Source organism: Sminthopsis crassicaudata, chromosome 5, assembly GCF_048593235.1.
Source record: "Sminthopsis crassicaudata isolate SCR6 chromosome 5, ASM4859323v1, whole genome shotgun sequence".
NCBI classification, from domain to species: Eukaryota; Metazoa; Chordata; class Mammalia; order Dasyuromorphia; family Dasyuridae; genus Sminthopsis; species Sminthopsis crassicaudata.
In genome coordinates this window covers 134,158,184-134,184,854 of record NC_133621.1, presented here as the reverse complement: position 1 = coordinate 134,184,854, position 26,671 = coordinate 134,158,184, and the positions used below count along the sequence as shown (strand labels likewise).

The 26,671-nt window shown below is 34.7% G+C and overlaps 1 long non-coding RNA gene across 1 annotated transcript in view; it reads left to right on the top strand.

Moving 5' to 3' along the window:
• Positions 1-26,671, top strand: part of LOC141543285 (uncharacterized) — a 184,907-nt gene that overhangs the window by 153,337 nt on the left and 4,899 nt on the right. Inside the window, exon 3 of the long non-coding RNA XR_012482401.1 lies at positions 10,663-10,825. This is a non-coding gene — a long non-coding RNA (uncharacterized LOC141543285). The remainder of the gene's footprint in view (positions 1-10,662; positions 10,826-26,671) is intronic.

Here is a 26,671-nt window from a genome sequence, read left to right as displayed (position 1 = left end):
ATTGAGGAAAAGTAAAATAAAAAAATGAATAGAGAGGGAGATGTAGCCACTATTTAGGAAGTATAGCTAGCAGTATTGTTCTACAATTAGGAATGATGGAATTAGGTCCATGATCAGATATTCAAGGCTCAAAATCTCACTGCTTATTAAAAGTGACATTACATTGGAAACATACCATCTAGCCTTAAATGGGATTTTAAAGATTATCTTGTTCAACATTCATATTTTACTGAGGAGAACCAGAGAGACTAAGGAAGTTGTCACATAGTTGGCAAGTGTCAAAGTGATTGAACTAGTGCCCATGTCTTCAGGCTCCTAAATCTGTATTTTTTTTCCCATTGTACCAACTAGCTTTTACTTTTTATTTCCTAGTGGAAGGAAGAAAAAAAGCAAGCTATTTTCTGATATATTTTGATCTTAAAAATTTGGAAATTAAATGCAATAGCATAAACCCTTGAAGTTCTCCTCTTGTCCAGATTAAGTAAAAGCTTTTTGGCAATTTATAGTCTTCTCCTCCTGGAACATCCCTTTGCCCTTTTCTTCATTTGGTGAATTTCTTCCAGGCCTCCATTTTGGGGATAGACTCAGGCTGGTCATGCTTCACTCACTTCCCATTTTGCTTTTCTCTCTGGACTTTGCCACCATGACTCCATGAGGTACCTTTTTCTTCACTTTTACCTTCCTTTTATGTCTTATTTTTTTCGTTAGAATACATGCTCTTTGAGGACAGGACTGTCTTTATTTTTGCTTGTATTTGTTGTATCCTCAGTGCTTAACCCAATGTCTGACACAGAGTAAGCACTTGTCACTTGTTTGCTACTATGATGATGGTTTTACCTATAACTCATTTCCATATAGTCTTTGCCATCTGGTGATTAGCACATTAGAAAGGAAAATATTTGCACCTAATTTAAATGTTCTAATTAACAGTCATTATTATTTTTAATATAATCCAATTGCAATGCAAACATTACAGCAAATAATTAGAGCAAACCAAGAGTCAGACAAATCCAAGACATATAACAACTTTGGTGATTTCTTTCATATAAATAATGTTTTAGATCACTGACATTTCTTGTTGTGCATCTGAATCTTTATGGTCATTTCTCTTGTGAAAAGAAATTTCCCTTTATTTGTTCAGAGAAGCTATAATTGTATTTATAAATAATATAATTTTGTCCTACCATCTCATTTAAGATATAGAAATGTATTTTATATCTTTTACAAATTGGCAGCATGGTATAATGGATAAAGGGCTGACTCAAGAGATGAGGAGCCAGGGGTTCAAGAGCCTCTAACATTTACTATGTAACCTAACTATGTGCCCCAAACAACTTCTACAATCAAAATATGTAGTCTTTGTTTGGGAAGTGACATATTTGAAAAAAAATTGAGAACATCAGCACAATATTTATATTTTTAAAAAGACTATAAATTTTCTGTGAATTTCTGATTTGCATCACTTCTCCATAAAATCAAAGGCTTGAACCAAAGAAAAAACAAGAAGAAACTATTTCTTCTACCAGTAAAGATAAAGAATATTTTCTATAACAATAGTCTTAGTGACATCATTGTATCTAACCATACACATTTTTGAGCTATTACATAGATATCATCCAATGGTGAAAAGGCAAAATATTTTCTGATGCATTTTTCCCCTTAGAAATTTGGAAATCAAATACAGAAGTATTTCTCAAATAGAAGTAGGTCCCTGCAAGCCCTATTATTGATTTAGAAATTACTAATTAACATTTATTTTATATTGCATTTTTATTATTTTGTTAAATATTTCCTAGTTATAACGCATTGTAACTGGTTCCAAATGCATTGGAGAGTTTTGTGAGTAGCAAGTTTGACACTTCTTATTTTAGTACCATTCACTCATTTTACAAAAGAGGAAAGTAAGACCCCAAAGAGATGGAATGACCTCTTAAGTGACTTACTAGTTGTTCACACAACTAGTAAGATCATAGAGTGGAAAATCTGAACTTCCAAACAAAAAGGGGGAAATGGCATTACATTTCATTTCTTTTGCTTAAATGGGGGGAAAAAAATCTTGCTTTATGGCCTGACAAAAGAGTAATGTTGGTAATATTTATATTCAGTAGTCTTTCTCCATTTTGCTTTCTCTATTCCCCAATTCTACTTTCTCTATGAATGGCCCATTGGTTTACTTGCTAGGGATTTGCATTCTTGGCCTACTGTTCTCATGCATTACCTGAATACCTAGAACTCACCTTGACCACTTTAGACAATATTGCACTCTTTTCCCCTCCATGACTTGTTGTTTCATGTTTCTCCCTATTATCTCCCTATCTCGCCCATTAAAGCCTCTATGACTAATATTTTCCCCCCTCATAGCTAGACTCCCTATATTTTCCAAGATGTTCATATGCTAACTTGATAAACAGACCTGGTTGGAGAAGAGAAAAGAATCCAAGAACTGTCACCTCTCTCTGTATTGATGTGGATACCTTTTTTTTTTTTTTTTTTTTTTTTTTAACAATGAAGACTGAAATCCATGAATATATATAAAAGATCACATAAAGTGATTTTTGTTAATGTCTTCCATAAGTTCACCATAAAAGACAGAATTTTCCCCAGATCTAGTGACAGTCATTGGTACTAATTGAGAATTCAAACTATGTTATTTCTTTTGCACACGATGATTACACTTAATATGATCACACATTTCTGAACTAAAATATCTTTTATCCCACTACTTGTGCATTAGTCATCATTGTAAATATACCTAGAACCCATTATGCACATTTCCACTATCTTTGGATCACCTACAACTTTGATTCTTTGGGAACTGTGGTATTCTTATGATGTACAACTACATCAAAGAAAAAATTATATAAGGACATAAAGAAATCATTAGGCTTTTTTGAGCAGCTCAGCTCTCTCCTAGTCTGATCATATCTAGAATTCTGTCTTCAATTCTGGGTGAAACAGTTTAGGAAAGGCATTGATAGTTAGAATTAATCCATATGAACACAACCAAGATGGTGAGGGATCTCAAGAAGATCAATTAAAGTAAGGGAAGATGTTTAGGTTGGAAGAAGAAAACTTTGGAGAGATACGGTAACCATATTAAAATGTTTGAAGAGCCCGTGGAAAAATCATTAGACTTTTTCTGCTAATCCTCCCAGGGCAAAAGTGAGAGTAATGGGTAGAAGTTATTAAAACTCAGATTTAGGTGTGATATAAAGAAAAACTGCCTAACAATTGAAATTTTATCAAAGTGGGATGAACTGCTTTGGGTTATAGTATATTGCTTTTCATTAAAGGTCTTCAAGCAGAAGCTGGATGACAGCTTAAGTATGCTGTAGAGGACTCCTGAAGTCCTTTGCAACTTTGGGATTTTGTAATTCTCTGAATACTGGTGTTAAAAATATAGTTTTTGTTTAAGGGGATACTATGGCATGGTAGAGAACTATTCAATTTACCAAATACAATTATACCAAATTCATTGCCTACCTTCAATATCTATGTAAAATATATGTAGCAATCAATAAAATCAATGAATTATGCAATTTCATTCTGAAAAACTGGATTTGTTTCAATCATTTGTTTTTTCCTTTGTGGATAGTTGTTCTCAAATAGCATGTATATTTTAGCAGTAACCAGGGGAATTAAACCACATGTCAGGTAGAAGAATGATAACTTTTGGTAGGCAGCCTTTGTGGCATTCTTCAAAGAACACAATTTAAATAGATCTTTATGTAAATCTACCTCTCTTTATGGTATCTGAAGAAAATGTTCTCTTTTAGCCACTTTTAATAATTTTCTTTATTGTAAGTCACTTCCTTATTGAATTCCTACTCCCCCCATAAATAATCGGTCTCACATAAATCTGTTATTAGTCTAAATTACCTAAGTTTTCTTAAACTTTCAACCCTCCCAAACTGACAGTTCCTTTCCCAGTTTAATTCCTAAAATCTCAATAAAAGATTACTAGCTTCCTGAGTTCCTCAGATATAATGACCAATCTCTTCCATCTGTTTTGCTATAATTCATTAATTTGTAAATTATTTTAAACGATCATAATGACATGATTCAAAGATTCCTCTTTACCCTTGTCTTCTAGTCATACAGACATATACTATATATGTGTGTCTGTGTGTGTCTCTCTCTGTTTCTCTCTATCTCTGTCTCTCTCTCTCTCTCTCTGTTTCTCTGTGTTTTCTTTCTTTCTGTCTCTGTCTCTCTCTCTCCTTTTTCTGTCTCCATCCATTTCTTCTCTCTCTGTTTCTGTTTCTCTTCTCTTTCTGTCTCTCTCTCTCCTTTCTTTGTTTCTTTGTCTCTCTCGTTTCTATCTCTGTCTCTCTCTCTGTGTTTCTGTTTCTACCTATGTCTCTGTCCTTCTCTCTCCTCTCTCTGTCTCCTTCCATTTCTCCTCTCTCTTTGTTTCTCTCTCTCGCCTCTCTTTCTGTCTCTGTATTTCAGTCTCTCTCCTTTCTGTTTCTCTATTTCTATGTCTCTTTCTGTTTCTCTCTCTCTTTGTCTCTGTCTCCATCTCTCTGTCTCTCACTACCCATCTATCTGCATAACTATATACATATAGCTGTTGAAAATCTCCACTCACTGAGGCAGAGTACTCATGTTCCTTTGATAACTTTGTAATCTGTATTAACTAAGGGAACAGTCCTTGTACCAGTGGAACTTATGCTCTAGCTCACTGACCTTGTGATTGTTTTATTCACTGAGAGCCTGGGATACAATTCCGTCAGAATTCAATCTTATGGGAGATTTCTGCCTGGGAACCTTCATCAGACTTGGATGCTTTAGCATCATTATGTGTGTTCATTTTCAGCCTCAGGCAGGTTTCATTCTGCTATTAACTCATCCCTGACATGGCATTTATGACTGAGATAAATGACTTTATACTTCCATATTTTTATATCCCATATTATTTACAACAGTTGTTTGCATTACTCATCTCACCATGCTATTTATTTCAACAATAGGGATCAAGATCTTTTGTGGTGTTTTCTCCTTTGTTTCCTTTGTGGGGTGTGAGAGTGAGTCATGGGGCTCCAGAGGGCAGTGTTGGGTTGGTATCTCTACCATTCCTGTGGGTTTCTTACGGTTGAATGCCATCCATTTGCAGGCAGACTTGCAGAAATGGCTTTACTCTGTTAGTCCACAGTGGCCTTGACCACTTAGTTTTTATGACTTCAGCATTTATGCAGAAAAAAAAAAATCTAGCAACTGTACTAGCCCACACTTGGCTATTAATATTTAGGTACCATCTAATGACCTTGAGGGAAAAATTATTTTTTCAGTGAATCACATGGCATTGTTGAATATATCTACTTTTTAAGGTATTTCTTTGTTCTGGAATAATAGGTACCAGAAACTTTTCAAATCTCTTTGAATTTCAAGCACTGACTGCTCTTTATAGTTGGTCAAATTGAAGAAATATGTATGTTTACTCTAAAAAGCAAAATCAATAGAGTAATATTTGTTTTAGTCACCATCACTCACAATAATCATTTGGATCTCGCTTGGCTCTACACTAAAAGTTTGACTTAAGGGAGAAAAATGACCCTGAACTAAAGGTTTGACTTGAGGGAGAAAAATAGCCCTGCTAAGAAGTAAAGGCAGGTTTAGTATTGTCTGACCAATTTTTTTTTCTTTGTTCTTTTTGGTTAGAGGAGTACTTGTAATGGGGTAAGAATATGGGGGATAGCAGGTATTTATGAATCCATTCTACTTGTCTGGTAGTCTCATATGTCTTTACATAAAAATACTAAATGATACTAAATGTAATAAATGATCTTTATATCTATCTAGGTATCTGTCATGTAGATATATATCTGTTTCACTGCTTATTGAGCTTCTTCCATTGTATCACTGTAATCCTGGAAAGTGTTGAATGGTTGAGTAGAGATCACTTACTATCCTTGAATACACATCCATGCTAATAGATTTACATTCAAGTGTAAATTCTATTACTATACAACATATTAAAATTCAATGAATTACTTAACCTCACTAACTCTTAACTTTCCTTATCTGTAAAATAAGTGTTTTGGGCTGGATGATTTCTATATTCCCTTCCAACTCTGATGGATAATAATTCTGTGTGACTCTGGGCAAGTCACTTCACCATTTGCCTCAGGTTCCTCATCTGTAAAATGAGCTAGAGAAGGAAATGGCAAACCACTCCAGTATCTCTGCCAAGAAAACCCCAAATGGGGTCATGAAGAGTTGGATCCAACTGAACAACAATAAAATAATAATATTCCTCTAAGGGAACAGCTATGACTATCATGGAAAAAGTTTCTTCAGGTCACATTGTTTTAATTTTTAAAAATCTTTCTCCAAAAGCTAAGAAAGAATCCACATTTTTGTGTCCTTTCCTTGTATGTTCAAAACTCTCCATTCCAATGCCAACCAGGTTTGCAAATTTTTTTTTTCTCTTCAATGGACATTTAGTTCCCCAAGCCAAGCAATTTTCACAGATGAATACTCTTGCCATGGTACTGATACCTGAAGCCTACTCAAGGAGCCAAAGGGCTAAGAAACAGAATGACTTAACTGAATCACTGTCATAAAAACCATGGACCACCCTGATGAGAACTACTCTGAGCCTTGGTTGCTGCTGGCTTGGCCCTCTTTGAGGAGCCTGTTATCTAACAGAAGCAGCTTTATGATCTGACTCACCTGCCACAGGCATTATGATGCCCACGACTCAATCAGTCTTGGCAAGGTAGAATGTTTGCTTCCCTTATTTAGGAAGCAAATTGCTTCCAGCTATCTCCAGGGAGGATCATTTTAATATCATAATTTAAAGGGGAAAGCTAGGGAATTCTTTTGAAATGACAGAGCTTGATGGGATTTCTCTTTGTTGTTTTTAAGGCCAAAATCCTTTTTCAGAGGCAAGATCATTAACTCTCCAGACTAAGATTTATAAATATCTAGACTTATAAATTTATGTAATGTTAGACTGTAAGGGACCTCAGGGATAATGGGCCTACCTTATCTGTAATCACAACACAGTTAGCAAAGATTTTAAAATCATGGAGCCATCCCTTCTTTAACCTTCAGGGGAAAGAAAAAAAGCATAAAACCAGATTCATTTAGATGGAGATGGTGTTTAGGCTTTTTTTGAAATATCTTTGAAGTAGAGATGGACAGTGCTTTCTTTGAACTAGAGAATAGGTTTATCACTACAGAATAGTTTATTTTGCTTGCAATGGTCACATTTCTTAGAAAACTAGATGACATAGTGGATTGAATGCTAGATTTAGAGTTAAGAAGACCTGAATTTGAATCCTGCCACATGGATGTATATATATATATATATATATATATGTACATATATATATATATATATACATACACATACATATGTTTGTGTGTATACATATGTTAGTGTGTATATGAACAGATACACACATAAATGTGTATATGTATATATGTGTATCTATACTCATCTTCCTGAGTTAAAATTCAGTCTCAGACACTTACTAGCTGTGTGATCCTAGACAAGTCCCTTAATCCTGTTTACCTCAGTGTCTTCATATACATATACACATATATAATGAGCTGATGAAGAAAATGACAAACTACTCCAGTATCTTTGCCAAAAAGCAATCCCAAATGGGGTCATAATGGGTTAGAAATTATTGAACAACAAAATTTGCAAACCTTAAAACTAAAGTTTGCAAACCCTAAATGCTAATTTTTCTAATTATTGTTCATAGCATTTTCTGTCACTTTAATTGACTATTTATTGCTTGATTTCAACTTTAGTGCTATATCCATTATAGCTATGCTATACACCACGCTATGCTGACATACCATTAAGATTTATTAGCTATAGAACTTGGGAGAGATAAAAGTTAGAATCAGTGTTTCCAAAGATTGCTTTAAGGTTATACACAGAAATTTTGTTCATAACATTTTTGTTCCCTAATATTATAATGAGAGTCAAGTCTTGGAGTCAGAAAGGTCTCTGTTTGGGGATGAGAGGCAGATGGGAACTAGAGATATCTTACCCCTGTCCATCTCCTTCATTCTTCGTATGTCAAAGGAGATTCTATGGCATCCCAGCCAGATTTCCTGGGATTATAGGATCATAAATTTGGAGCTGACAGGGATTTAAGAATCTAATTCTGCTAATGTTTTCAATTTTAGAAGAGGAAACTAAAGCACAAAGTTATGAGAATGAAGCCAACATAAGTATTTCTCTTGCTCCCCAGGTAAGTTAGGTCACTTAGGGGCTGTTATTCACTTCCATAACAGATGCTGACAACAGGGAGACAGAAATATTAGAGTTTTTATTATTTCCAGGCAGGACCGGATAATCTAGTTAGATGAGTGCCAGATATGGAGATGAATTAAATAGAGAGTTCTAGGCAAGTTAAGTAGAGGCTCTGACTAAAAATGACAAAGTTAGTTTTGAAATTATTAGGATTGCTAGTTCTTTTTGTGGTGTCAAAGAACTGGAAAATGAGTAGATGCCCATCAATTGAGGAATGGCTGAATAAGTTATGGTATTGAAAGTAATGGAATGTCATTGTTCTATAAGAAATGATGAACTGATTTTAGAAAGGCCTGGAAAGATTTACATGAATTGATGCTGAGTGAAACAAGCAGAACCAGGAAAACATTGTACACAGTAACAGCAAGAACGTGCAATAATCAACTTTGAAAAGCTTGATTCTTCTCTGTGGTTCAGTAATCCAAGGCAATCCCAATGAACTTTGGATGGAAAATGCCATCTGCATCCAAAGAGAGAACTAAGGAGACTGAATGTAAATCAACACATACTATGCTCATTTTTCCCCTATTTTTCTTCTGTTTTTTTTTTCCTCTTGTGATTTTTCTCTTTTGTTCTTATTTTTCTCTCCCAAATGATTCAAAAGGAAATATGTAGGGAAAAAAAGGTTGTTTTTTTTTTTCTAGGTAACTAGGGGAAATTAATATTAAAAAAAAAAAAGAAATTAAGATTGCTAATAAATTTGCTTTTCTAAGTAGTTAGAATGTTGTTCTTTCAGTGCTCCTTTCACTTGCTATATCTCCCTTCTATCTTGTCTTTCCATTATATTTCTTCAGCCCCTCTGAAAGTATTTCTCCTTTCTCATAATCCCCTCCTCGTCACCCTTCTTCATTTACACTACCTCATTCACTCATTGGTAAGGGAGAATCAAAACAGATTGAGGAAAGTTTAAAGAGTTTCTTATCAATATAAGGGACTTTCCTCTATATCAAGTCTGAAGACTGTATGTCAAAAAAAAAAAAAAAAAAAAAAAAAAAAAAGAAATGCTCTTAGTGTGCTCTACATTGCCCTCAGCTAATTCCTTCCAAATTCTAGGGCAGTATTAGGACCCCATTAATTGCTTCCAAAGATTCAAAGTCCTTCAAGACATGTCTGGAGGAAGTCATTTAGGTTCCTAGATAAAGTGATTGTCTCAGAATAGTTCTGGATTCTCAGGCCACTGGAAGGCCAGGATTTAAAGGTTTCCTTTATCCTATTTTTGACATGTTATTAGCTGTATCCCTGGGCAAGTCATCTAATATAGGACTTCTTGTACTTTTTCTACTTGTGACTTGGGATATAAAGTTATATAAAATAGGCATACAAATCAAACATTCACTACTAATAAATCATAATTTTGTGACCACTATATTCATTTATGAGAACCCCATTGAATCAATGGAGGACATTTCTCCAACTTCAATTCCCTATACTCAAAGTTTGAGCCAAGAAAAAAATATTTTGAATGTCTAAAAGTATTTGCCAAATAATTAATATGCATGTATTTCAGGATAACATTTATCTTTTTTTCCCCCAAGTTTGAGATTCTATTCTATAGGGAAAGCAAGAAATCCAACTATTCAGTTTTGTTATTACTGACAAATAAGCATGGCTTTTAGTTCTCTGACAACATAATGAAATTATTGGTCTGCTGCATTCTTGTACTCAATTGACATTCACATCACCTAAACTTGTCTTTTAGAATAATAATGACAGTGTGAGTAATAATTTAATAAAATAGTAAATACTTTCTGAAAACACAAAAATTTAGCAGCACTTAAGTTGTCTTTAACAGCTTACAATCTAATCAAAATTAAATAAAATTATTTTAAAGCATCTTTGGCTATACCTTAAAAATTAATTGCTGATAGATTCTATGATTCTAGTAGATTTATATTCATATTATTTCAAAAGAGAGTTATTCTGTGCATACTCTTTGGTCCAGCAGTACTACTATTGGGCTTATATCTCAAAGAAATACTAAAGAAGGGAAAGGGACCTGTATGTGCCAAAATGTTTGTGGCAGCCCTTTTTGTAGTGGCTAGAAGCTGGAAGATGAATGGATGCCCATCAATTGGAGAATGGTTGGGTAAACTATGGTATATGAAGGTTATAGAATATTATTGTTCTGTAAGAAATGACCAGCAGGATGGCTTGGAGAGACTTACATCAACTGATGCTGAGTGAAATGAGCAGAACCAGGAGATCATTATACACTTCAACAATGATACTGTATGAGGATGTATTCTGATGGAAGTGGATATCTTCAACATAAAGAAGATCTAATTCAGTTCCAGTTGATAAATGATGGACAGAATCAGCTACACCCAGAGAAGGAACACTGAGAAATGAGTGTAAACTGTTTGCATTTTTGTCTTTCTTCCCAGGTTATTTTTACCTTCTGAATCCAATTCTTCCTGTACAACAAGAAATTCGGTTCTGCACACATATATTGTATCTAGGATATACTATAACACATTTAACATGTATGGGACTGCCTGCCATCTAGGGGAGGGAGTGGAGAGAAGGAGGGGAAAATTCGGAACAGAGGTGAGTACAAGGGATAATGTTGTAAAAAATTACCCATGCATATGTACTGTCAAAAAAAATTATAATTATAAAATTAATTTAAAAAAACAAAAGAGAGTTATTATGGCATAGAGCAGGGCTTAAACTTTTTCCACTACCCCTTTTCACCTGAGAAATTTTTACATGATTCAATTATTTAAGTATATAAAATAGGTAAACAAATCAAATATTTACTGATAATAAATCATAATATTATGATCCCCGTATGGGGTCACAGCCCACAGTTTAAGAAACTTTGGCATAGAGGATAATAAGCAGCTGTTAGAGTTGGGAAGAGGGCACATACTAGTGAATGTATAAAGGTCAAATCACTAAACATCTCAGGATACCATTCCGTCACTACTACCACTACCACCACCACTTCTCCTCCTCCTTCTCCTCCTCCTCCTCCTCAACACACAAACACACACACCTCTCTAAGACTTAATTGCAGAGGAGTTGCTGTCCTGTAGTTCTTTCTTTCTTTTTAAACTTAATTTATTTTATTCACAACTTAAGAAATAAAAAATAATTTCCATAACATAGTAGAGAATAAGGGAGGAAAAAAAGATAATTGCACATAAAACTGCAAATCTATTAGATACAACTTGCTATTCCTTTTAAATATTTGATAAAGTTATCATGTAGTGGTGGTATTTCTATACTGGCAGTTACCTACATGAATAAAATTACAAGTTGGGATGAAAATCAATTGCATCAAAAAAGGAATTGTAAAATTACTGAGTCATGCTAAGTTGTAGTAGAACTGGTCATAACAACACTAACTACTGACTTTATATAGTCCTTTAAAGTTTGCAAAGTTATTTGTTCAATCATTTTCAACTCTTTGTTGACCCTATTTGGGGTTTTCTTGGCAAAGGTACTGTAATGCTTTTCCATTCTTTCTCCAACTCATTTTACAGATTACAAATCTGAGACAAACACGGTTAAGTGATTTGCCCAAGATCATGCAGCTAGGAAGAAGCCAGATTTGAACTCAGGAAAGAGTCTTCTTCCTGACTATAGGTCTAGCACTTTATTTACTGTGTCAATTAGCTGCCCCAAAATTTGCAAAGTAGTTTATCATAATCAAATCAGTACTTCCATTGCTACTGTAAGAGGCATGTCAATTTATAACTTAATGTCCCCTTTTACCATCCCTTTAATTGTCCAAGGAAGATACCTCTTCAAGGCCATCACTTCCCAATATGTGTTATCTCCTTCTATAGAAAATGTAAGGAAGCATAGAAATTGTCTTCACTTTTGTGTTGTATCTCCAGTGCTTAGTTCAATGAATGGCACATAAGGGTTTAGAAAGGCTTTTTTCTTTCTTTCCTTCTTTCAAGGCAAAAAACAACCCAGTGAAGTATGTAGCAAAAATATTATCATTCCCATTTTATGGATAAGGAAACTGAATCTCCATGGAGTTAAGTAACTTGCTCATCATCTTAGCTAGTAAATGTTTGAAATATTTTTCAATTTCTGTATTTTGAGGAGTTTGGAAAATTATATTTACCTTAGAACACATTTTACAGATTGTTTTAATTTACTGAAAAATTACACTAAATTAGGTTATTATCTGCTTATACTTTACAAGCTTTTATATTGATTCTGGTCCCTTTCCTCACCATTGTAAATGTGTCATCTCCCCCCTCTCCCATCTTTCTCTTTCTATTTTTGTCTCTGCCTTTGTCTCTCTTTCTTACACTCTTTGTGTGTGTGTCTGTGTGTGTGTATGTATATATATATATATATATGTATGTATGTATGTGTGTGTGTCTGTGTGTGTATGTATATATATATGTATGTGTGTGTATGTATATATATATATATATATGTATGTGTGTGTGTGTGTGTGTGTATAAACATGTTGCCATTGTGGCTAGCTTGATTTATAAATGTATATGTTTGCAATTTCCATTAGTAAGTTCTATTTATTATGCTCAGAGAGGCATGGATGGTTTAAACAGTTACTCACAGCATAATAAAAGGAGAAAACTAAGCTAAAGAGAGATATTTCAAAAGGAGAATACATTTCTTTGGATAGTTCAAACCTTAACAGAGATATAACTAAGTTTTATTATCAAGGGCCTATTCTTTATTGCTTACTGCAGAGCTTTGATAAATGTATGCAAATAGTTAACTCCATTACATGGGTCAGCTGTTTGGAATTTGTATGGCTCTGGTTATAAGGGATAGAGTGGATAGATCAGCATAAATTTATCCCTACAGCTGATAAAACTCAAGCACATCTTACCAAAGGCAGTTCAGTAGAGTACTTTGAATTATTTCATTTGTAAAAGAGAATGCATTTATAGAAAGTGATTACCTAGGTCCCTTCTTAAACACCCCCTTGCTTGCCTTTAGTCAAATCAACAAGCATTCATTAAGTACCTAGTATGTGCCAAGCACTGTGCTAAGAGCTAAAGATATAAAAAAAAGTGAAAACATTTCCTTCCTTCAAGGAGGTCACAGAAAGAGAGTATGCAAACAACTATGGCCAAATAAGCTCCAATTTGGAGGTGATCACAGAGAAATCACTGAAACTGACGGGGAGTACATGTTGGGGAATAAAGTCTAAGGATTTTGGAAAGGCAGGAAAAGACCAGGTTATGAAGGCTTCTCAATGCCTGAATGCCAGACAAAGGATTTTACATTGGATCTTGGAGGTGATAGGGAGCCTCTGGAGTTTATTGAAAAGAGTTGGGGCAAGGAGATGATTGAGACCAGTTCCAATGACCTTGTGATGAAGAGAGCCATCTACACCCAGAGAGAGGACAGTGAGAACTGAGTGTGGGCCACAACTAGTGTTTTCAATCTTTTTTGTTGTTGTTTGGTTGCATTTTGTTTCCTTTCTCATTTTTTCCTTTTTGATCTGATTTTTCTTGTGCAGCAAGATAATTATATAAATATGTATGCATATATTGGATCTAACATATTTCTACCACGTTTAATATATGTTGGATTACTTGCCATCTTGAGGAGAGGGTGGAGAGGAGGGGAAATTTTGGAACATAAGGTTTTGCAAGGGTTAATGTCGAAGAATTATCCATATGAAAACAAAAAGCTTAAAAAAAAAAAAGAAAAAGAAAAGGGTTGGGGGACAGTGATATGATCAGATCTTTCGTTAGATCAATTTGGACTAGAGAAAGACATAAGGTAGAGGAACCAGCAGCAAGACTATTACAGTAGTTCATACATTTGATTTCTCCACTGTATGGAGTGGATGATAATCAGGGATTCCCAGGAGAGAAATGTAAGTTAGCCCATTTTACTACTTTTTAGTAATAGTAGTAAATCTAGGGAAAGCGATTTAAGTAAATCTCTTTGATGATTTTTTAAAAAGGAAAAAAAAAAAGACTTTCAATGGACATGCTAGTCATACTATCCCTGCCCCCTATTGCCCCAAATAATTGAGAATTATTTAATAAGCATCTATTCTATTTTTAGGGCTCAGAAAAGTGAGAGGAAAAATACAAAAGAGCAGCATAACAGGAATTATGCCCTCCAACAGTCTTGTTGGCAAGCCAAGATATACTCAAATGAAAACAATTAGGGAACAATATTACATTTAGTGCATTACTAAGTGATAAATTGTGTCATACAGACTATTGGTGCTATAGGAATTCAGAGAAAGAAGAGATCAATGTAGACTAGAGTAATCACAGGAAGGATTTTAGCTGAGCCTTGAAAGATGAGTTGAATTTAAATAGGGAAGGAGGTAGAGAAAGGCCTTTGCCTTGTGTATAATTTGTATGTGGAATGATAAGCAGACTCACCAGATATGTATAGGTAATGTAGCTAAATAATTAAATAAGTATGGTAGAACTAAGTCAGATTATAGAGGACCTTAAATATCAGGCTGAGGAGCTTTGATCCTATAAGCAATAGAAAAATAACTTCATTCATTCAAATATTTTCTGCATCATATAAAGTGCTGAGGCAGATATAAAGATAAACAATAAACCCCTGCCCATAAGGAGCTTACATTTGAGTGGATTCATGAACAAAGGATTAACAATGAAAAAGTTGTTTTGCCTTTGATCTATAGTGTAGCTCATTGAAGATAAGAAGATACTCATACTTTTCTAAACTGTTTAAAACATCTACTCCATGAAACATTTGCTTTCTACCTCTAATCATGGCAACAAAACTGACTACCTTTCCCCCATCTTCCCATTTATTTAACCCTTCTGCATTCCTTGGCATTTGATTCTCTGTATCTTATGGCTATGTGCATTTATTTGCATTTCTAATCTCTTCAAAGGACTGAAAGTGCCTCAAAGATGAACACAGGGAAGTATTCAGTCCTTGATGTGGATTGACTGACTAAAAACATATTGCTTCTACCTCGTAAAACTATGATAGTCTTTTATATTTATCAAAATCCATTTTATTAAATAAGGACAATGGAGATTGGTTTTAGAACCATACATGACATGAACATACACGTATACACACAACACAGATAAAGATATTATGCTAAATGCCAATGCACAAGGGTAATATATCTTTTAGCAAGAGATTTACAGTACTTAAAATTTTTTTTTCTTGATAAAATCTTACCATTTCTTTCCCTAAAATGATAGAATTTGATGCCTAGGATAGAAAAAAGAAACAATGGGAGCTGTGTCACGGCAGACAGCCCACAGCCTTCTAGACAAACCAGATCATCTGCAGTAATAGCACCACATAAAAGGACTTGGGTCTTTTCCACATCAGTGAATCAGGTGGCATTATTTTCAAAAGCATGGGTACAGTAATTTTATTTAGTGCTCAGTAGACATTTAGAACTCTCACAACAATGAAAAATGTGAAAATTTCCTCTGTATCCTGGGAGGCATGAACATTTTCCCATGTTACATCCCTTAAAGAATTTATAACTCACTGCTTTTGGATTTGAAGTCACAAAACCTGGATTCACTTGCTTAGTCAAGTCATTTAATATTTCTGGACCTCAGTTACCTAATATGTAAAAAGAAAACATTAGACTAAGTGGCTTCTAAGGTCCCTTCCACTTCTGATTCTACACTCTACTCTTTCCCTCTTTAAAAGTAAGCAAATCAAGAGTCCTGAAAGCAATGAGAGACCACATAAAGGAATTTGCTAAGCAGTTATCTGCAAATGAAGTTTCTTCCTTATTGCTACATATTTCTAAAGCTGTATGTCTAAATAAAGACTGCTTTTGTTGGGGTAGCCTTCTTTTTCATCTAAGATTTAAATGTGATTAAAAAAGAAAAAAAATAAGAGAGAAATCTCATCAGATGGTCTTGTTTTATTTCTGAGTAATAGCAAAACACTCCTGCACTGGGATGATATTAAAAGCCAGTGTTTTCATGCATGAAAGGCATAGCAAAGGCAAGCACAGAAAGGGAGCTAAATACACTGGAAAGGAAATAGGCCTCTTCTGAGGTCCTTGGGGCCGATCAACAGGCACTCAATAAACTTGTGTGGATAGACTGACTCATAACCATATTCTCTGGAAAGATGGAAGGTCTTTCTTAGCTTAACTGTTTGCTTCATCCCTTTTAACAAGAGGGAACCAGGAAAGGTTTTTGTGTTTTCCTGAAAGAAATCCCATGAATTATTTATAGCTGATGGAACATAAAAAGGAAGAACAGTATACAAATATACATCATTTGGGCGTTTGAAACGAAAGCAGAGCACCAAGTCAAACCGATTCAAATGAAAACTGCTACTTGAAGTTAACATACAAGCAGAGAAGACCTACCAAAAGACTACTTAAATATGCAAGATGGTTCTATTCTCAAGGCACTAAAATCAATAAACTGAGAAAATAGACTATAAAGCCTAAAACCATTAGATTAGTACCTAATTAGCTGAAAGGGTATTCAAGTCTAGTCTCAGACACTTAATAACTGTGTTATCCTGGGCAAGTCATTTAACTTCTATTTGCTTCCATTTCTTCATCTGTAAAATGAAGATAATGATAACAGCTACCTATTGGGGTTATTGTGAGGATCAAATGAGATAATAATTATAAAGCACTTAGCATGGTACCTGGCACATAGTAAGTCCTATCTAAATTTTGGCTACTATTATAATGAGAAAGATGTTATCGATGCATTTGTGTCAAATTCAGAGAAACAAAACTAGTGATATTTAGTGTTTTCATTCACTGGATGATGTAGAAAAAGGACCTGCTCATTAAAGCTGCAGGTAGAGTTAGAGTGAGACAGGAGAAGCACATCAGTTAAATAAGAGCAGTCAAGAATGAAGTACAAGAAGCACAGATGTCTACTTACTGGAAAGAAAAACCAGTTATCCAAAAGCAAGGTGAAGAAAGTTCAGGAGGAGGAGAAAGTGGCAGAAGTCCTGGTGGATAACAAGCTGACCATGAGTCAGCCAGGAAGTATAGTAGTTAGAAAATTGCCAAGACTTAGGATATATTTGCAGAATCATGAGGTCATTCCCCTATTAGAACCAGCATTAATCAAGCTCCTACTGTGTCCTAAGATCTCTAGATAAAGAAGAATGTTAAGAACTTGGGGAAGGTGCTGAGGAGAACCACTGGAAAATGTCAATTTGAACCAAAAATACTGAACCTGAAGGAACAGAGTCTAGTAATAGGTTATATGAAGAAATCTGTATGTATAAGATGGTAACTAGACATTCTTTAATCTCTACTTATAAAAGGAAACATAATGGAAGCCTAGAACATTTAGCAATAAATAATTAAATATTAGCATATATAATAGCATAAAATTTGTTTGTTATAAGAAAATATTTCTGTATGGTAAGGGTTATTTAACTTTTTAAATAGGTTTCTGAAAAAATAGGCACATTTCTTTAGAGCTATTTTAAAATATAGGATACTTTTCCTTTTATAGAATAGTTCTTTAAAAAGTTAAGGAAATGGATTGAAAGATCCCTTGGAGAAATCACTTAATTTTAATTTCCTCATCTGTAAAATCTGAAGTTTGGAGAGATAATTTCTGAAGTATTTTCTAGGTCAAAACCAAAATGATTTTTAAAAATTCCTTACTATTTCAGGTCCTATTTTTCAATAGGAAAAAAATAAAGATGGCAGTTTGACATGGGGGAAGGGAATTAGAATGAATTTTAGATGAGTAGGATTCTTGTATTGCATTGATGCTAATGAGGTACATGGCTTTGGACCAATACCTATATCTTTCTAGCCCTTGATTTTGTTATCCATAAAATGGAGTATTTGGACAACACTATCTCTAAATCTAAACTGATCTTGGTATGGTGGCTCACTCCTATAATCCCAGCTACTGGGAAGACTGAAGCTGGTGTATTTCTTGAGCTCAAGTGTTCTGTGTTGTAGTGGATTATGTCAATTGGCTGTCAGCACTAAGATTTTTGTATGGCAAATATTTGGGTATAGGACCTAAAACAGCTTAAAGAGAGGGTGAGCTGGCCCAGATTGGAAGTAGAGCAAGTTAAAGTTGTCATGTCTGTTAGTAGTAGAATGGGCCCATAATTAATATAGAAGGTACATCATATTTTCTTCTTAGAACATATGTAACATTTGAAATAGGATAGCAAAAAGAGAAAGACCTATATTTTCTTGCTTTCATGACTTAGAGGCACTTTCAACTTGGATAATTCTGTGTCGTGGAAACTAGAGAATAGATATTTCTTATTTCAAGAAGTTACATATATTCTAAGAAGAAAACATGATGAATCTACTTCAAGAAGTGACATATATTCTAAGAAGAAAACATGACGCATCTTATGTATTATCTATACTTTTTTGTAGGGTGGGCAATTTTTTGCTGTCTTTAGGAGAAATTTTTCCATTAAAATTCTCTTTCAATGCTTTGCTTTGTCATGATATGAAGAAAACTTTGGGTTGGACCCAGCTTATAAGAGCTTGAGAGCTGATTGTTAACTTTTCAGCATGAACACTTATACCACAAAAAATGGCAAAAGTTGTAAGTAAAGGCTTGGTTTATTGTTCTTCCATATTTAAGAAAATGCTGTCGGTATAGATTAACCTTAAGTGTATTGTATATACTTCCTCCCCATCCCCCCCCTAGCACCAGTTGTTGAACATTTACTAACACATCCCTACCTTGGATTCTCAAAAATGTTGACAAAGGTGTGAAGACTTCAAATATGGACAAATGATGATCTTGTGTTTGTTGTCTGAAGACCAGTCTTAGCTAGATTTGGTGAGATTCATCGGGGTGATCAATTTTTCTGCCACAGAAATTCTCAAAGATAATCTACTAGGCTGCAGAGGTGTTGTGATCTATATTGGTGAAGAAATCATATCAAAGACATCATGAATTTTTGGCATAAAAATGAATTTGTGAGGAACACACTTTATAAATTGTAAAAGGGCTATAAAAATGTAAACTAGTCAATCAATCAGTCAATCAATTAATCAGCAAGCATTTATTAAATACCTACTATGTGCCAGACCCTGTCCTAGGTGCTGAGGATACAAAGATAAATATGAAAAAAATTCTCTGCCCTCAAAGAGCTTCCATTCTATTGGGGGCAGGGAGAGGACAAGAACATGCATGCATATAAGTTAATACAAAATGTTTACAACCTTAATACAAGGTAACATCAGCTAGAGGTGGAAGGAGGAGGCACTAGCAGCTGGAGGGGTAAGAAAAGGCCTCATTTTGTAGTTCTTTGAAGAAAGCTGGGGTTTCTAGGAAGGAAAGGTGAGGAGGTAGTGCACTCTAGTTATGGAGGATAGCCAGGGCAAAGGCACAAAGATGGAATGTTGAGTCTGAAGAACAGAAAACAGGCTAATTTACCTGGAAGGCAAAGTATGTGAAGGGAAGCACTAAATACTAATTCCAGAAAGGCAGGCTGGAGCCAGAATTTAAAGCCAGACTTTACATATCAAACAGAAGCATTTGTGTTTTATTTAAAAGGCAATAGGGAGCCATTAGAGCTTTCTGAGCAGGAGAGAAACATTGTCAGATCTCTTTTAGGGATATCATTCCATGCATCTGTGAAGATCATAGATTGGAGAAGGGAGAAAATTGAAGCAAGGAAACCAATTAGGATTCTATTACAATAGCTCATTTAAGAGGTAATAAGTTCCTAGAGTGGCAGCTCTGAGTGGAAAGAAAGGGATGGATGAGAGAGATTAGTATTCTTTATTAATACTATTAGTTATTAGTATTATTATTTCTAGCCAGCCATTCGTTTTTGTTTCAAAAATATAAAAATGAACAATTGTTATCATTTTTATCTCAAGTAGTACATCTTATGTTAGTAATTCAGACACTTTTGAGATTCTAATGAGCTTCACCCCATAGCATTTTGGAATATGTGTATTGTATCCTTATATGCAAAAAACAAACAAACAAACAAACAAACAAAAAAACGTAGCAAACATCTTTTCAAGAAAAATATTCTTCCAGTGATGCTGGAAGATCTCCAGCAAGATTCACAAGACTATGCATCCTGGAATGCTGCAATAGGCAAAGAATAAAAATTACAGGTGACCCAAAAGTTAATAAAGAGACACACAGTGGATATGAGTAGGCTGTACCAGTTTACTAATGAGCATTGCATGCGAAGAAGTATCATAAGAATGGTTGGAAAAGGACGCAGGCTGGTCTATGAAGTGATTGGAGGAATGACATGGACAACCCTGGGGTTATACTGGCATTCACAGAAAGGTTAAAAAAAAAAAAAAAAAAAAAAAACTAGTAGTGTATAAGCTCCATGAAGGTAGGGAGTGTTTCTTTTTCTTTTTTTTCTTTTTTTTTTTATATATATGCCCAGAATAGGGAGATTAACATAGTAGCAAATAAAAATGGTCTATTGCCTTAAGACCCTCTGTTTCAGATTTCAAAATGTATCATAAATAGTTTCTTATCATTAGATTCCCATCTATGACTGTAACCCCAGAGCCTTAACTACTCTTCATCTGTCTTGTTATAGTACAGACATGCCAGATCATATCTGATAGAATTGCTGCAAAAAGAAAATGAGATACTTTGTAATCCTAAAGCAAAGATTCTTAATTTTTTTGCCTTGTGGAACCCATGGGCAGTTTGGTGAAACAGATTAACCCCTTCTCAGATTGCTTTTAAATGCATTAAAATAAAACATACAGGATTACACAGGAAACTAATTATATTGAAATATAATTATTAAATTTTTTTTAAAGTTCACAGACTCCATGGTAAGAATACAGTACCTTGCTTATAGCAAGTCCTTCACATATTGCTTATTGAATTGAATTGAGGAAGGAATCCAAAATATTGAATAAATGTTCTAATGGAGGATTTCTAGAAGTTGTAAACAACACATATAGATTATAATCTATCATTTGAGGATATTTCCACATCAATGGGACCAAGAATCCATTACAGTATACACTCTAATAGCTTCAACATGAAATGAAGCATTTTTTCCATCATCTTAAAAAAAAAAAAAAACCTTTAATAAACCAGGATTTACATTATAATCAGCCCAACCTTTATTTTTTATACTAAGGAAAGGGTAGTTTCGTGGGCACAAAGGGGAGGGATTACATTTCAGAGAACATTTGCATTTTGCTCTGTTGAAGGTGGCTATCCCCATAATTTGCAACCTTTCTTATGGTGACCACCATTAAATTTTCCAGGGGGGCTGCTTATAACACTTCTAGGTGTTAGGAGCTTGACTTTGCCCTTTGCAAATGAGTTTGACCTCCAAACCAATTTTAGAAAGGATTGGAATTGCTCAGAAAATTTCTCTACTAATTGAACAGACATTGTCTCTCCACACAGATACATGTTTGGCGCCTGACTTTAATTTCCAGTCAAATTGGAGAAAGGGATTATATAATTCTTTGCCCCTTTTATAGTACCATTAATATAGAGTTAGCAGAAAATGGAAGGTCATCCTTTTGGTGACAGATTAATCAAAAGGACTTCGTATTTATATAATTCATTGGCAAAACTAAAGATTTGGTTTAAAGCCTTTTCTTATTAGACTGTATACTCTCAAGCTATTGTGCTGTCCATTTTAAACTTTTAGAGACTAGCCTACATTTGCCTCTTCTGCCTCCTACTCAGACATTTATCTCTCAAACTTCTGTAGTCTTGCTTTCATCCCTAATATGGTATGAAAACTACTCCTTTCCTAGCTCATCAATTACCTCTTAGTTGTAAAACACAGTTGTAACTCCTCATCTTACTTAATCTTTTTTGCTGTTTGACAATGCTGGCCACCTTCTTATTCTAGTTATTCTTTCATTCAGAGTTCTATTATACTTCTCTGTCTTGGTTTTCTGCCTGTGTGTTTCATCCAAGTCAGTTTTCTTGGATGATTTTTCTTTTTTCTCCTAATTTCTAAGTGCCTCCACTTAGCTCTCCTCTCTTCTCTCTCCTGGTAATATTATACATTCCCATGGATTCAATTATTTCCTTGATGAAAATAACAGCCAACTCACCATTTCTAGTCTTTCTCCTCCTTGACTTTTGATCCTCCATCTCTCAATCCCTTCTGCTGTCAACACCTAGAAGTCCCATCAAGAACTCCAAAACTGAATTCATCATTCAGTGCTCAGAAACTAAGGTCACTATTTTTGTTGCTGATAATCATGATTCCTCTAGTCAGACCATATAACTCATAATCACATTTGGCTTTTTCTTCTCTTTTGCTTCTCACATCCAATCACTTATCAAGATCTGTGGTGGTTTTGTTCTGCAATCCACGGTTCACACTGTGACCAAAGTAATCTTTCAAACGCAATGGTCAGAACACATCACTGTCTTGCTTAAAGTTTTAAATGGCTCCCCACTGATCATGGAACAAAATATAAATGCCTTAATTTGCCCTTCAAGGACTTTAACAATATGACTCCAACTTGCTTTTTAATCTTATTTCACAGGTACTTCTCCTGATCATTCTCAATTCTAACTCATTTAAATTACTTATTCATCATTTCTGGGCATCTTATTAGCTATCCTCAGTCTGTACATTTAATATGGAATAGGTTCCCTCTTTTCCTTCCTCTCAACCTACTGAAAACTTCCTTGTTCCTCATGGCTTAAATCAGGCACCACCTTCTCCATGACACTTTCCAGAGCTGCTTCAACTAAAAAATGATCTGACCATTTTTCAATCTCTATTACCACTTTGTCTTCTCCTTAATCATATTACCAATGGCATCATAGTTATTTGTATGCACATCTCATCTCTCTATTAAACTGTAAGTTTTATGAAAACAAGGATCATGTAATTTTCATCTCTGTATCCCTAGTACCTTAGCATAATGCCTTGTACATAGCACATAATAAATGTTTGTTGAATTTAATTGGAAGATTTTTTTAAAAAATTTATTATAACTGTCTGGATACTAGAATTATAGATCAGGGTTAAAAGATTTATCCAGAAAGCTTTCTCCACATCATTTTTATTATCAACAAATCTCTATTACCTGAAACTTATGTCTTTTTCAACAAACTAGTCTGACTATTTTGATGAATGGCCAAAAAAATCACAGTTGAGTCAGATGAGCTAAATTATTCATTTATACACATCCTTCTGGCTAGTCATGAAAGCCTTCAATATATTTTAAAAACTGTATTATTTCACTATCAGTATGTTTCAGAAAGAAATAGAAAAGACCCAGAAACTAATATGAACATTTTCAGCAAATGAACCATTTTCATAATAGATTCCTGCAATTTCAATTCAAACCATGTATCTGTATAATGCCCCCAAAATGCCAAAGCAAAATTCATGACACAGAGGGAAAAACCCTTTCTAGGATGCTGGATCCAGAAATAACCTGCAATACTGGAAAACATTTACTTGGATAAATGTATTTAGGTATTATTTATAAAATTTAACATTTATCATCTTACCTGCTTTTTCTTCTTCCTCATACAGAATTAATGAATTCTATAACAGCCACTCTGTTCTAGTTAGAATGAAAGCTATTGTTACAAATGAAATGGGGTAAAATATAGAGGAAAGCAAATTCATTTCATGGTGACTACATAGAAATGCTGAGTTTTATTGTGTTCCCCTCTGAATTACTGATCAGAATAACAAAAATTTAAAAAGAACCCATGGAAAGACTATTCATTACTACAAAGCTTCTGATTTATCATGAGCATATCCCCTCCAAAACAATGATTATTTATAACATGGAAATTAATCCACTTCCCTACACCAGCACCATAAATACCCCTGTATTTTCAATATAATCATACTTTGGAGACCAGAGTAGATTTTTGTTTGTTTGTTTGTTTTGGAGAGGGGAAGTTAGAGCAAAGTTACTAAGAACCTAAACTAAGGGCTAGCTTTAAAAAAGCAAAAACAAAAATAAACATTCATGAGGTGGCTATTTTTTATTACTCCAAACTACTAAACCAATAATTGTTCCTGCCATTGTTCACATCATAGAAATAAAGACATATACCATATTGCCACCAGAGGGGATTTCTTCTAGGAACCTCTTTCCATTCTCTACAATCTGGTCAACTCTTAGCCATCCCAAATACAATCTGGTTGCCCTGTTTAACTACTAATACACCAGGAATTTCAGGGCTTACAATCCTGATAGACTTGAGAGTAAATATGAAGGTGAAGGGGGTGGAGTTGGGGAAAGAAAGACAAATTTACACCTCAGTTAAGTGTTGCAAGAGACTTAACTACTCTTAAAGCTTGACAGACAAGACTGGGAGTGTAAGGTTCTCTTGGCTCTGCTGTACTTCTTTCACACAACTGGCAAAAATGATTGAAAATCAATAGTTGCTGATTTCCCATTCATTCATTCATTCATTCATTGCAATTTTAAAGGCCTGCATTGTGCAATTCCCCTAGTCATACCATAATTGGTTGCCTAACTGGTGTGTGAATGGATGGTTCAAGGTTTCTTTGAGTGGAAGAGAAACTGTTTTGAAAGGGATTTCAGGGAGCCCTAAGGGGACATGGGAGATAAGGCATTGAAAAGAATCCAAGGAAAGTGGGAGGAAAGACTGACTCATATCCATGAATACCGTGTCTGTTATTCAAGTATAAGTTAATCAGATTTTACCCAAGAGAGCAGAAACAAAAGAATGAGCAGACAAGATTATTGATTAGCAAGCACAAATCAATCTCCATGGTAAATTGAGTCAGGGCAAAGCAACTACAACCAAAATACAATAAGCTGAAATTGAACAAAGTGGGAACAGTTTGGAAATTCAGATATTCCCTTTGTTTGGAAATTCAGGTGTTCAACCCATGTTTTCCATCTCCAAGCCATTCACTTTGCATGGCATAGTCATCACATTTTGAGAATTCAAGCATGGCATATGCCTCAGTAAATCAATGGATAAGATTCCATGGCCACAGACTACACCCCTACTGTCAGCCAGTTATCTCACAAATATAGACCACTGGGCACAAAGTGTGTGGGTAGATCAATGCAAACTAATCATTGCTACTAGAAATTCAAAGCACAGACTCTACAGATGGTGAGTTAGTATATGTGGCACAGCACATCATTACTGTTGACAACATGTGCCTTTTGCATTGAGCAGTTAGGAAGCATTGGGGCTATATCTATAAGATGCCCTGATTAGATCATTTTCATGTTAAATCAGTTACTTCCAACTGTCACAATAGTTGAGCTTTCAATTGGAAGGCCAGTCGATCTGAATATGTCATTAAGAAACCAAAAATAGACCAGTCATTTGTATTCTGGTAACTTTAGTTAGCTCAGAGGGAAGGGATAGAGACTGAATTTGTGATTTTATTGGTATAGAGAATTCCCAAGTAAGGAGACTCCCTCTACCAATGCAAGTTAGCACATGCTCTATAACTTATGGTCTGAAAGAGTTGCCCACAACACTTAGGCATGAAATGATCTATCCAGGGTTATACAGTCAGGATGTCACAGGTAAAACTGGAACTCAGGTCTCCCTGGCTTATCCATTATGTCACATTGCCTTTCACAGTGATTTTGATGACTTAAAAACAATGTTGACTGGGAACCAGTTCATTGCTCAGAATCTGATCTGCAATAGTAATCTAGTTATATGTATCTTCAAGTAACAATTAGGCAGTTTAAACCACATCATATTTAAGTGGCTTCCATTTTACCAAGACTTTCAGGACAATTTGATTTATAATTTTCTTATGTTTACCTATGAAATATTTTTGTATGTGGGAAGGAAAATATATTAGAAATTATCCCTTTGCTCTTCTACTCTTAAACTGTTCTCTTCCATGAAATGGATACTAATGTCCTAACATCTTGTCTCCACAGACCTTCAAAGAGGCAGCTATGGAGTTGAAGTTGTTAATGATTATTAGAAGTCTTTCTGCTTAAGGTGTACCATAGCTGTAATCATTGTAATTTTTCCCAATGAAGATTGTTTTGAAATTGAATATAATTAAAATAACGTTTCTTTGGCAAAAAGTCCTCCATTATGATTTAGATCATGATATTAATAATTCTCATCCCAATGAGAGAAGCAGCATGGTATGTTAGTTAGGGAGCCAATCTCCAAGTGAGGAAGACAAAGGAACAAATTCGGACACATGTTGGCTGTTTGTTCCTGAGCAAATCACTTCACTTCTAAGAGATCTGAACAACTCTTTAAAACTTTAAATTACTAAGAAGGTGCTGACCTGGATTGGTAGAGGCGGTTTCCTCACTGGGGACAGCCCTGTGCCAATGAAATCCCAGGTCTATTTCATGCACAAATGAAGCACATTATTTATATGTTAAGATTCATTTCACTGTAGTGTATTCATTTTAGCCACAGATCCAATCAACTTTGATATAAAGAGAAAATGAGGTCAAACAGACTGTTCACTAAATCATTGCTTGAATTCTTTGCACTTATATGATCTGATTGGTTTCATATATCATTCTAG